Here is an 11,496-nt window from a genome sequence, read left to right as displayed (position 1 = left end):
ACAAGGCAAGAGCTCTGCCTTTTTGACCTTTTTGTTTGGTTTTTAGGAATGTCAATAAGATATCCAGACTGACCCTGACTTAAGAAATTCTCTAGCCTTTAAGCTCAGATCCTAAACACAAAGTTTATATAAAATAAGTACTAGATGCTTGCTTTACCAAAAGCTCAAGCTCTATTTGGAAGAATGTTCTTGATTTACGTTTGACCAAAAAGATGTTTAAGCAATCCTAGCCTGCATTTTAAAACTTTTCCCACCTCCATCTACACACTGAAAAACTTCAAATCACATCAAAATAGATATGTGGATCACGAATCTTGTCAATTTTTTCTAATCTAATATCTACATATACAAAGAACTTCAAAACTACTGTAGCATGTTATAGTAAAAGAAAGAAATGCTTGTTAGAAAGATTATTTAAAACTTTGACTATCAAGCAAATAAAATATTCAAATCAAAAATTATAATTTTCTAATTTGATTTGAATCATCTTTCAGATAATGTATCATTTCTGGCACCATTTCTATCCAACCATGGAAGGTTTACCATATTTCTATGTAAGTTTGGTACTTATGCTACCCAACTTCCATCTAGCAATGATTAGCTTCTGCTAAACAGGAGAATCCCACTTAAAACTGTTCATTCGGGTTTTCAGTGAGAAACTGTTTTTCACATGATTTCCTTTAACAAATATAAAATGTAGCATGCCATATTTTTTAAGTCATTTATTAGATAAACTTTGGTAAGCAGACAAAGAGACTTCAGAGAAACATTTTAAAGTGATTTTATTTAGGAAGGTGATTATGTGTTGGTTGAAAAAGAATCAACATTAATATCATTGAAGTCAGTGAAACCACAACAATATTTAAAATGTTAAAGAATTCAAGTTCTTTTTTATGCTTGTCAGGCCAGGAACTTGGCATCGGTTTTGAAGAAATTCTCATTTCAGGAGTGACAGCCTTCTTGATATGTCTAATTTCTGTTCTGCTCCACCCTTCCTCTAACACTTTCCTTACTCGGGGACACATCTCAACAGGCTGGACCTCGGGGAATGGTCTCTGTTTCAACATCTGCACCCGCTGGCGGACATCATCAAGTTTTTCCAGGAATTTAAGTGGAGACTCATCTTGTAAAGATGTAGTCACTGCTATTAGCTCAAGCTGCTGTTCTCTGATCTCCTTCGCCCTTTTAATCTGTGGAGTGTATTCTCGATTGATCAGCTTGCCAACGTCACAGAGAGCTGCCAAAAACAATTTCTTTTTCTGTTCTAATGTATCACTAAGCTCCTTGAAATACTGAAGAACAAATTCCTTATCACCTTGAATCATTTTTTCAGTATGACACTTCTGTTTTTCAAGCTTTTCAGTAAGACGGGTGATGTCTGTCCAGTGTGTGTCAGTTAACTGTTTAAACAGCTTCTGAGGTGTATCCTTTTCTTTCAGATAGAGACTCTGAAGGTCATCTATAGGATGACCATGATGTTGGCCTATAGTAAGACAATGGCAACAAACTAATTTTTTATCTAGTAGGCAATAAACATTTAATGGCTGCCTGTAGTGTTCAGGGCAGGTGACAACATCTGGGTGGTCTTCTTGCAGGTACTTTTCAATAATTGCTCTCAATGCAAAATTTACAGGTAAGGATTCTATACCAGTTAAAGAAATTTCAATAATCCTTCTGCAGTTAGGACACTTGAATGGAATTCGCAAAGATCTCCATAACAACGAGTTTCTAGTTCCCTGAAGAACATTTTCCAGACAATTTCTACAAAACGTATGAGAGCATGGCAGGACTCGAGGGTCTTTGAAAATACTGTAACAAATGGGACATGTTAACTCGTCCTCAAAATTGTGCATTTCCTGGTTTGTTGATCTCCTGATCTGGATACTGAATATACTTTATCCTAGCCAACTTCTCCAGGTTCTTTTGTTATTCGCAGAAGCCTGGAGTCTTCAGCGGCCCTGGAGGGGCGCCGCCACCACCACGGCTGCCTCCTAGCAGCTTTCCACCGCTGCCTCGGAGCGCCCCGGAGAAGCTGGGGTGGGGTCGCAGCTAGGAGGGCAGGGCCGGGAACCGGAATGGTGTCCGGACGTTGGTGGGGCTAGCCTGGGACGCCCTCGGCTTCTGGAGGCAGCTCGGCCGACTGCTTATTACTGGCGACTACGCCCACTGGCCCGGAGCGGGCCACAGAACTGGAACTTTGCATTGTTACCTCATAGGTTCCTGGCTCTTGCTGACTGGTGAAGTCACCTCCTGGAGGACAAGGCCTCTGCCCGCCCTGTCCTGCCCTGCCCTGTGGAGGCCTCTGGGCAGTGTCCCCTCCTGCCACCCCCCACCTCGGGAGCGCTCAGCGGGACTGGCACCTGCTCCCCCACCCTCAGAAACTGTATTATTTAGAACTTTGCTTAGCCCATTAGCTCTAACTTCTTATTGGCTAACTCTTACATCTTAATTTAACCCATTTCTAGTAATCTGTGTATCGCCACGTTGCTGTGGCTTACGGGCAAGATTCCACCTGGCATCTGTCTCTGGTGGGGCTACATGGCTTCTCTCTCACTCTGCCCTTCTTTCTCCCAGCATTCAGTTTAATCCCCCCAGCTCTGTTCCCCTATACCATTCTATAGACCCAAAGCAGTTCCTTTACTAACCAACGATATTCACAACATACAGAGGGAAATCCCACATCAGTTGTGTAACATGTAAAAGAAGAAAAATATTAAGGCAAGCTAGGGATTCTGGGCAAAGCTGTGGATGGGAAAAACAAGTGTTTGCACAAAGTTGGAGCCATCTCAAATACAAGGCTACTCTGTGTTTGGTAGGGGAAGGAAGAAAGATTACTTGATGGCTGGGGTTTGCCTTGGTAAATGTACATTCTCTTTGCTAAAGGGAAGTCTATGATCTATGGCCTCCTAAACTTTCTTTCTTACATAGTAAGTAGCTATGTGCCAGATGGTAGATTTATAGTGCCTTTTCCGATCCCATGTGGGGATTATACTCATGGCTCCTGTAGGAACTTTAGAGAGCTAAGGTTGGACAGACAGTCCCCCCTATTATTTTGTCTCCTGGGCCTTAGCTTTTTAGGGATTCCATCTGAGTCCTTGTAGTCATTGTCATAGGATTTGCTGTGATGAAGTGCCATTAGCAAAAAGCAAGCTAGGGAGGAAGGGGTTTATTTCAGCTTACACTTTCATATTCCTGTTCTCAGGACAGGAACTCGAGCAGGGCAGGATCCTGGAGGCAGGAGCTGATGCAAAGGGCATGGAGGGGTGCTGCTTCCTGGCTTGCTCCCCATGGCTTGCTCTGCCTGTTTTCTTATGGAACCCAGGACTACCATCCCAGAGATAGTAGCTCTCACAGTGGGCTAGGCCCTTCCCTATCAATTACTAATTAAGAAAATGCCTTACAGCTAGATCTTATGGGGACATCTTAATCAAGTTTCTCTCCTTTCAGATAGCTTCAGCTTGTGTCAAATTGGCAAAAGACTGGCCAGCAGTCTTCATCACTCATTTTAAGTCAGACTCCTGCCAGCTCCCTGCAGCTCCTGGGATCACATTGATTGGATGGTTCACTGTGCTTGGGAACTGTGCAGCCTTTGGATGCCAAATGGCCCTCTCTGTGAGCTTGCTTCATTGTCTACTTCCCATTGGGCCTGGGTCATGTGGTTTCCAGTGATCCATCTCATTGCTGTGGTCTCCTCTCTGGACCTCCTCTTCTGTATTCCTCATCTCCCCAGTCCTTCTGATCTTTGCTGAAAGAATTCTGATGGGATTCATAGAAAACAGGTAGAATTCAGGGCAGAGGAGGAAGGGGCACTCACAAGGGGTGAGAGTGAAGAGCAGCCAAAGGGAGCAAGAAAGAGACGCAGAATGGGATGAGATGGTCACACTAGTCTACATGTTAGGCAGGTTCTATACCGTGTCTACATTCTCTAGAACAGACAGCATCCCCTGAAGGGATTGTCCTGTCCAGGCGTTTCTTAGGCCTGTTTGCATTGGGAAAGTACTGCTATGGGACAATGGTCTGTATCCTGTCAATTGCATTTTAATCAAATGCTTGTTGGCCAGTAGCCAGGCAGGAAGTATAGGAGGGGCAACCATTCAGAAAGTAGAGGCAGGGCAATGAGAACAGGAGAATTTTGGGAGATGATATGGTCAGTCTTCAGTGGTCACTCCAGACACAGAGGAAGCCAAACAGGGCAAGCAAGATGTGACTGCCTTGCCAAAAAATGTACCAAGCCACGTGGCTAACACAGATAAGTATTATGGGCTTATAAGTTAATATATTAATTAATAAGAATTAATAAGAAGCCTGAGCTACTAGGCCAGCTAGTTTATGATTAATGTAGACCTCTGTGTGTTTATTTGGGACTAAATGGCTGTGGGACCTGATGGGATGGAAACTCTTGCTCTAAAGCAGAGTCTCTGGCTGGCTAGTTACTAATCTAACGATCTTCTAGGAAGCTCAGAAGATCCTTGTCTCCACTCCGAGATACGATTCATATCCCATTCCTTTGAGTAACACTCATAGTCCTTCCTGCCAACGGTGAGCCCTGGCTGTGCCAGCATCGAGCTAACTACCTAACAAACTAAGCTTCAAAGTCCAATGGAGTTTCCCTCCAGAGATGGAGGTTTCCGAGATGACTTTGATGGGAGTTTCTCCAAGTTATTATTATGTGTACTCCATAGGTCCCTGATGGGAAAAAACTTGCCTGTGTTTATTTTCTCCTATCCCTGGGGTGTGTAGTGGCTCTTATACAGGGCCTAGGAACTCGGAACACAGTGAATGGAACCCAGAGCAGCTTTGGGAGTACTCAGTCTGTCTTCAGATTGGCCAGGGCGAAGAAACAGTTTTTCTCTGGTTCCTGTGGCTAAGGAAAATATAAATGAATAAAGCCATGTGAAGATGGAGATTTCTTGCTTTGATTATTTAGAACTGAATTAAGAAGAACAATGCAAATTTGGTGGATTATTACTGCAAGATAAATCAGTCAGTGTCTAATATTAAGTTACATTAAAACAAATTGTATTTTTTACTGACAGCCGTTTACAGAAGAGCCACATAAATAATTTAATCTAGAAGAGAGGACCATTGAATAGAGTGGATGCTTAAGTTAATTTGCTGCTAGACCATATCTGTCCTAAAACCTTACCTTTGCCCCATAGTTAGACAGGTCCTAGTTATGAAAACGTCTAAGCCAATTCCCAGTGAAACATTAGATAAAACTGCCAAGTTCCTCAATGCATAGATTTGGATAACAAACATCTTATTAGCTTAACTGGAACTTTTAGAAACACATTTTTTTTTTTTCTGGATTCACCTGAAGGCCTATTGGGATATCTTGATTGACATTATTGCAGGTTTTAATTGGCTACAAGTCAGTAATTTTCCTTGACAAGGTAGGAAGGTAATGTGTATGCCACTCTGGAATGCAAAGTGACAATTGTTCTGCTATCCCCCTGCTCAAGTCAGCAGTTCCCTTCGATAACAATGGGTATTCAAGTACCCAACTGTAAGAGGAACTGGATGATGTGCAAGCAGATGTGGGTAGACTGGAAAGACTAGGCCTGGGTCAAAAGCAGATTCTTAGCAGCTCTGGGTAGGTGAGGGCATTGAAGAGTAGACTGGAAGGCTTAGTTTTACCCATCATATGTTTAAGTATGTAATAAATACTTTTGACCGTACAGAGCCTCAGACATTGTAACAACCTAAAGACACCAAGTGAAAATGTATTTATAAGAAATACATTGAGGGGAAATATATATTAATGAAGATAAATTAATAGATAGATGACATCAGGAATGTTTGTAGGGATATGAATTTTGGCAGTACTTTGGGTATTCTGAAAATGCTTATCTTAGTTCCATAGAAGAACCATATACAAAGGTTTTAGTCTACACTCAGGGCTTTGAGCTTTAACAATGCTAGTCATACTTAAACTAAGAACTGGGAGAAGGTTGGGAATGTAGCTCAAACGGAGAGCAGTTGCCTAGCATTCATGAGGTTTCATCTCTAACACTGGGGGTGGGATAAAAAGAAACACATGAAAGAAATTTCACTCAGCTCCAGGAGCCAAGGCACTCATTTTTAATAATAATGCTAGCAGAGGCAGCTTGTACTGATGATCGCCTGCTAAAGAACACGCCAGTTTCCCCCATTCCCCATTATGTCTTGGTCACAGCTCTAAGTCCTGGCAGTATTGGCCTCTCTGTGAGTGCCTAGGTCAGCATGATGTTGCTCACAGATCCAGTCAGCTGCAATGCCACTTTCTTAATCTTTATAAGGATGCTTGTTTCTTTGAAAGAAAAACAAACAAACAAACAAATTTTTCGAATGAAAACCATTAAATTGGCTTTGGCTTACAATGCTAGCATTGAAGGCAACTGTTTGGATGAAATGGAGCAAGTGGGTGCCCCATCTGTCTGCTAAGGAAAAAGGGCACCTCAGGGCCTTTTTTCAGCCACCATGGTTTGAGACTTCCAAGGCTGAGGGTGTCAGGAAGGTCAGAGATTCCTCACCCAATACTCCTACTTTGACATTTTTGAGGGAGATAATGAGTTTAGTTCCACCGAAAACACTAGTCCGATCTATTCCTTGACATGCAAAGACAAAAACACAAAACTAAAAACAAAGCAAACAAAAAACTCTTAGGCTCCCACTCTATGTTGATGGAATCAAGCTAAGTATTTTTGTCAAATATTGTATAATGGGGGTCTTTTGCAGTTTTTATGTCTCAATCCTGTTTTTATAAAACTTACACCAGGGACCAAACAAAGAAAGATCTTTGCAATGAAACCTAAATATATTAAATCTGTTGTGTATTTTCTAAGTTACAAGCAGAAGAATGTTGGGAATTAGAACAAAGCTTGGGCCGCGTTTTCTTTTCTTTCTTAAGAATGAGACAGGGAATTGCTTTTGCTTTTATTTGGGAAGTTTTGGAACTTACCCAGGTGGTTAACTCCCTGTTTTCAGAAACATAACTGTACTGTTTCTGCTTTATCTCTCATTTTCTATGAAGTTCTCAAGGTTCTTGTTGTTCTCATCTATTGCTGAGTTTTAGCTGTCCTCCGAGGCTCAGGGAAAAGTGATTGAGCATTTGTTCCAGCAAACAGAAAGCCCAACGAACAACCCAGTGTTTGAATTTCAAATAGGAGTGATTTTTTTAAAAAAAATAAATAGAACAATAGCCATGAGATTTTAAAATTCTTTAATGTTAAGTAGTTTGTATTCTAAGTTTGCAAAGACAGTTTTGTAGTGGGTAAAAACTTTTTACATTTGAAAACTCACATTGGGTTGTAGATGGGTCACTGCTGAATGTTCTCCATAAAACAATGAGCATGGGACAACAGATCAGTTTAAACAGATGCAACTGAGCTGAATGTGGTGGCGCACACTTTTAATCCCAGCACTGGGGAGGCAGAGGCAGGAGGATCTCTGTGAGTTCGAGGCCAACCTGGTCTACAGAGCAAGTTCCAGGACAGGCTACAAAGCTACAGAGGAGCCCTGTCTTGAAAAAAAGTCAAATGAACAAACAACAACAATGACAAAAATTAGATGCAACTTAGACAGAAAGTAGATATTAAAGTTTAGGCGGTTGGGTGTGGAGTTGTGTAGTTGAATCACGAGAGATGATAAGAAGTTTAAAAATCCAGTTGACAGTCTAGGAAAGAGAAAGGATGTCCTGTAGCCAACGACTTTGAGACCAGACCATTGGCTAATAGATGTGTTAGAACCTGTCTTGGTTGAGGTCACAAGGAACAGTTATGTTATTTTAACAAGGAGCGCTTTGAGCTTCTCTGTGGGAACTACAGCATCTCCTTCCACTTTCCAATGGCCCAGAAATTAAATACAACGGCATGAGGTCCTTAAGGGCTGTGTGCCTTGGCCTTCAGTGCCAAGCTCTCCAGCTGCTGACTTCATCTACGGATGAAGTCTGTGAAGCCGTGTTCTCAGGGACGAACCACTGCAACGTTCACAGGCGTATCTGATGTACAGTCTTCCCTAGTTTCACCTTTCAGAGAACGTACCACTCACTGAGTCTATATTCCAGTTTCTATATGTTCAACTCTTCGTGTGGCTCTTTAAATTTCAAACAAGCTACAGAACCACGCACCCCATTTGGCCTGCTTGGTGGATACAACTGGCAAGAGGCTTTGTTCTCTGAGTCCTTTGCACCGAAGGAAACTGGTGAACAGCTCCTCAGTGCCATTTCCTTCTTTGCCACCCGCCTGTCAAGTGTGTGAGTCTCCGTGTTTGCCTTTATTTTGAGGCTGTTGTGTAGATCACGTTTAAGCTCTGTTGGAAATGACACCCACGAGAAGGCCCTGCATCTCCTACTCTCTCAGGTGAGGGAAGTCTTTTACACTGATGTCAAAGCTCTGGTCTTCCAGACTTATCTGACCTGACAACAGGAGAAACTAAAAGGCCATACTAGTCATTTTTCTTGTGTCTGTAACGAAATACCTGACAAAAACAAGGCAAGGAAGAAAGGATCATGGTTTGAGGTGGCAATAGTCCATCGTGGTGGAAAGTCATGATCATAGGAGTATAGATCATCCTGTCCTTGTGTCCTTGGGCAGAAAGCAGAGGTAGATGAATGAGGATGTTCAGGTGATTTTCTTTTTTTCACCCCAATTTTATTAAATCTGGGATGTTTTCCCTGTTGTTCATGTTGGCACCACCAACACTCATATGTTACTTTTGAGGTTTTGGGGGGTCCACCACCCAGTTCCCAAATAAACACACAGAGACTTGTTCTTACATATGAATACCCAATCTTACCTTGACTTGTTTTTAGCCAGCTTTTCTAACTTAAATTATCCCATTTTTTCTTTAATTACATTTTTCCTCAGAGCTGTTTACCTTTATTTTTCCTATTTGTCTTTCTTCCTGTCTTACTCTGGCTGGTTGTGTGACTGGGTGGCTGGCCCCTGGCATCTTCCTTTTTTCCTCTTCTTGCTCCTAGTTCTTCCCTTGAGCCTAGATTTTTTTTTCCTATTTATTCTCTCTGCCTGGCAGTCCCACCTATTTCTCTCCCCTGGCTAGCTATTGGCCAGTCAACTCTTTGTTAGGCCAAGGTGTATTAGGTGGCAAAGAAACACAGCTTTACAGAGTTTTATGTGCAACATAACAGAATGGAGCACATCTTTGCATCATTAAACAAATATTCGAAAGCACAAACGGATGTAACATATCCTAAGCTAATATTCCAGAGCATGCATGGTTTGCCTTCCTTCCTTAGTTAAATTGCTCTGGAAAAACCTTGATGGACAAACCCAGAAGCGTGTCTCCTAGGTGATTCCAAGCCCAGTTGACTTGACAAGTCACCTGAGAGATCTTCTCTACCTACTCACAGATAACTGTTAAACCACTGTCTACTTGACCCTCAGGATGACTTACATTTTCTACACATAAGTGCAGACCATACTGGGAAAGTATGCCGAGAGAGAATCACAGAGTTATTTAAAGGAAGGTTGAGGCCAAAGTTGCCAGGAAGCCAGACTAACTTTTACAATAACAATTAATCAGAACCTGGAGAGCTATCACTGGAGCTTCTAACAATAGCTGATTCCATTAACCTCAACGGGACTTTAATTACTATTGCTGTGACGAAAGGTGGGCCAGAAAATCTTCGTAGCACTTTTTGAATGAGAATCTCTTTATTTTTCTGCAGTGTGCAACTCACATGGTCCTCCCAAATTCTCAGGAAACTCGAGCGACAAATATACAAGGCCCTGGAATAAAAAGGTGCCCAGTCATTTTTATAAGAAAAGCCTCGCAGGCCAGGCAGAGAGGCTTGCAGCCATGAGCAGTATTGTTGGCATAGCAGCTCTGGAGCAGTGTGCCTGTTCCTGTGCTCTGCAGATGGCAGGCAGTGGTCCTGGGTATGGAAGGAGGCCTAGGAGAGGAGGAGTCAGTGTGGATGGCCATGTGGGTGAAACAGAGGGTGTGAAGAGATCCTCTCAGAAATGGGGAGGTGGGGCTGAGAAGAACATCACATTCAGAGAGATGAGAGTGATGCTTTGTCTGCACTGAGACCTGGACCCGTTTTGACGCATGACAGATATCAACACTTCCTCTTACAGATTTAAACTTTCTTAACCTGAAGGTGCCTTAACCCAGGGGCTGGAAACCTTTCAACAGGGTTGAATGATCTGAAAGTGTATATCTCCCAGAGACAAACACAAAAGCACTCCTGTGAATTTGATGAATCTGAGAATCAAAGTTGGAATTCATATGGAGATATTTTTTTTCGATTTTGGAAGTCTTCTGGTCAGTAAGGCTTTGGGGACAGTGTTCAGTAAGTTTCCACCCACTCCACATTTGTAAGTTGTGGGATGCTTATTTCAACTTGTGTCAGGGAATAAAGAGACTTATGAAGAACATGCATTACTGACCTTCTTAGACAGTTGGAAAGTCACCAAAATAAAAGAAATACAGAATATCTTAGGTTTAAGTTCATTGAAAGGCCCTGGCTCCTCCGCCCATCTGGCAGTTAGCATTCTTCTCTTATGTGGCAAAGGTTTACAAAGGAAATAGGCACAGGGTGAACTGACAAGAGGCTTTAAGGCATATAAGTACCCAGAGACACACCAAGACTGGCAACTGTGGCTTAACATGACATGGCACCTTCTGATACATGGAACTGTGCAGAAGCCCATCACTTGCACACAAGTACAAGAGCAGCCAAGCTATTGGAGCCTCTCAGCCAGGCTGCCACTAGCTCTATGATCTGTATTATTCAGACATACTGTATTACATATAATGCATTCTCATTATTTCTGTGAGTACGATTTATTTGAACTTAAAATTGTACGTATGAGCTGTTGTGGAATATTACTTTAAGGTGTGTTACATTCTTTTATGCTGTGAAATACTTGTTTAATGAAGCAAAGATATGTTGCATTCTTTTATGTGGCATTTGTTTAACTCTGTGAACCTATGTTACCTTGCCTGCCTAAAACACTTGATTGCTCCAATAAAGAGCTGAATGGGCCAATAGCTAGGCAGGAGAGAAATAGGTGGATCTGTCAGGCAGAAAGAATAAATAGGAGAATTCTAGGCTCGAGAGAAGAACAAAAGGAGAAGAGGATGACATCAGGGGCCAGCCACACAACCACACAGCCAGTCACAGAGTAAGAAGGAAAGAAACATACTTATATAGAATAAAGGAAGGTAAAAAAAAATCCAGAGGCAAAATGTAGTTAAAGAGAAAAGGGAGAATTTGAGTTAGAAAAGCTGGCAATAAAATCATACTAAGGCTGGGCATTCATAAGTAAGAATAAGTAACTGTGTATTTGTTTGGGAACTGGGTGGCAGACCCTCAAAGAGTAAAAAAAGAAAGAAACTACAATGAGTACACTATAGTTAATGTGTGTGCTCTATTAGTGGACATGTAGCCTTATTGCTAGAGTTCCATTCTAAGTTGCAGCTATGATAATACAATCTGGTGTTCTTATTTGGTTTTACTTTTAAATATTTATTTACTTCTTTTTAACTTTA

At 41.8% G+C, this 11,496-nt stretch overlaps 1 pseudogene; it reads right to left on the bottom strand.

Moving 5' to 3' along the window:
* Positions 1-648: 648 nt before the first annotated feature.
* Positions 649-1,853, bottom strand: LOC101984420 (annotated as a pseudogene).
* Between the last annotated feature and the right edge of the window lie 9,643 nt (positions 1,854-11,496).

The sequence above is a fragment of the Microtus ochrogaster genome, unplaced genomic scaffold, assembly GCF_000317375.1.
Source record: "Microtus ochrogaster isolate Prairie Vole_2 unplaced genomic scaffold, MicOch1.0 UNK7, whole genome shotgun sequence".
Taxonomy (NCBI): Eukaryota; Metazoa; Chordata; class Mammalia; order Rodentia; family Cricetidae; genus Microtus; species Microtus ochrogaster.
Note: the sequence above shows the minus strand (reverse complement) of the source record. Positions and strands in the feature narration are given on the sequence as shown.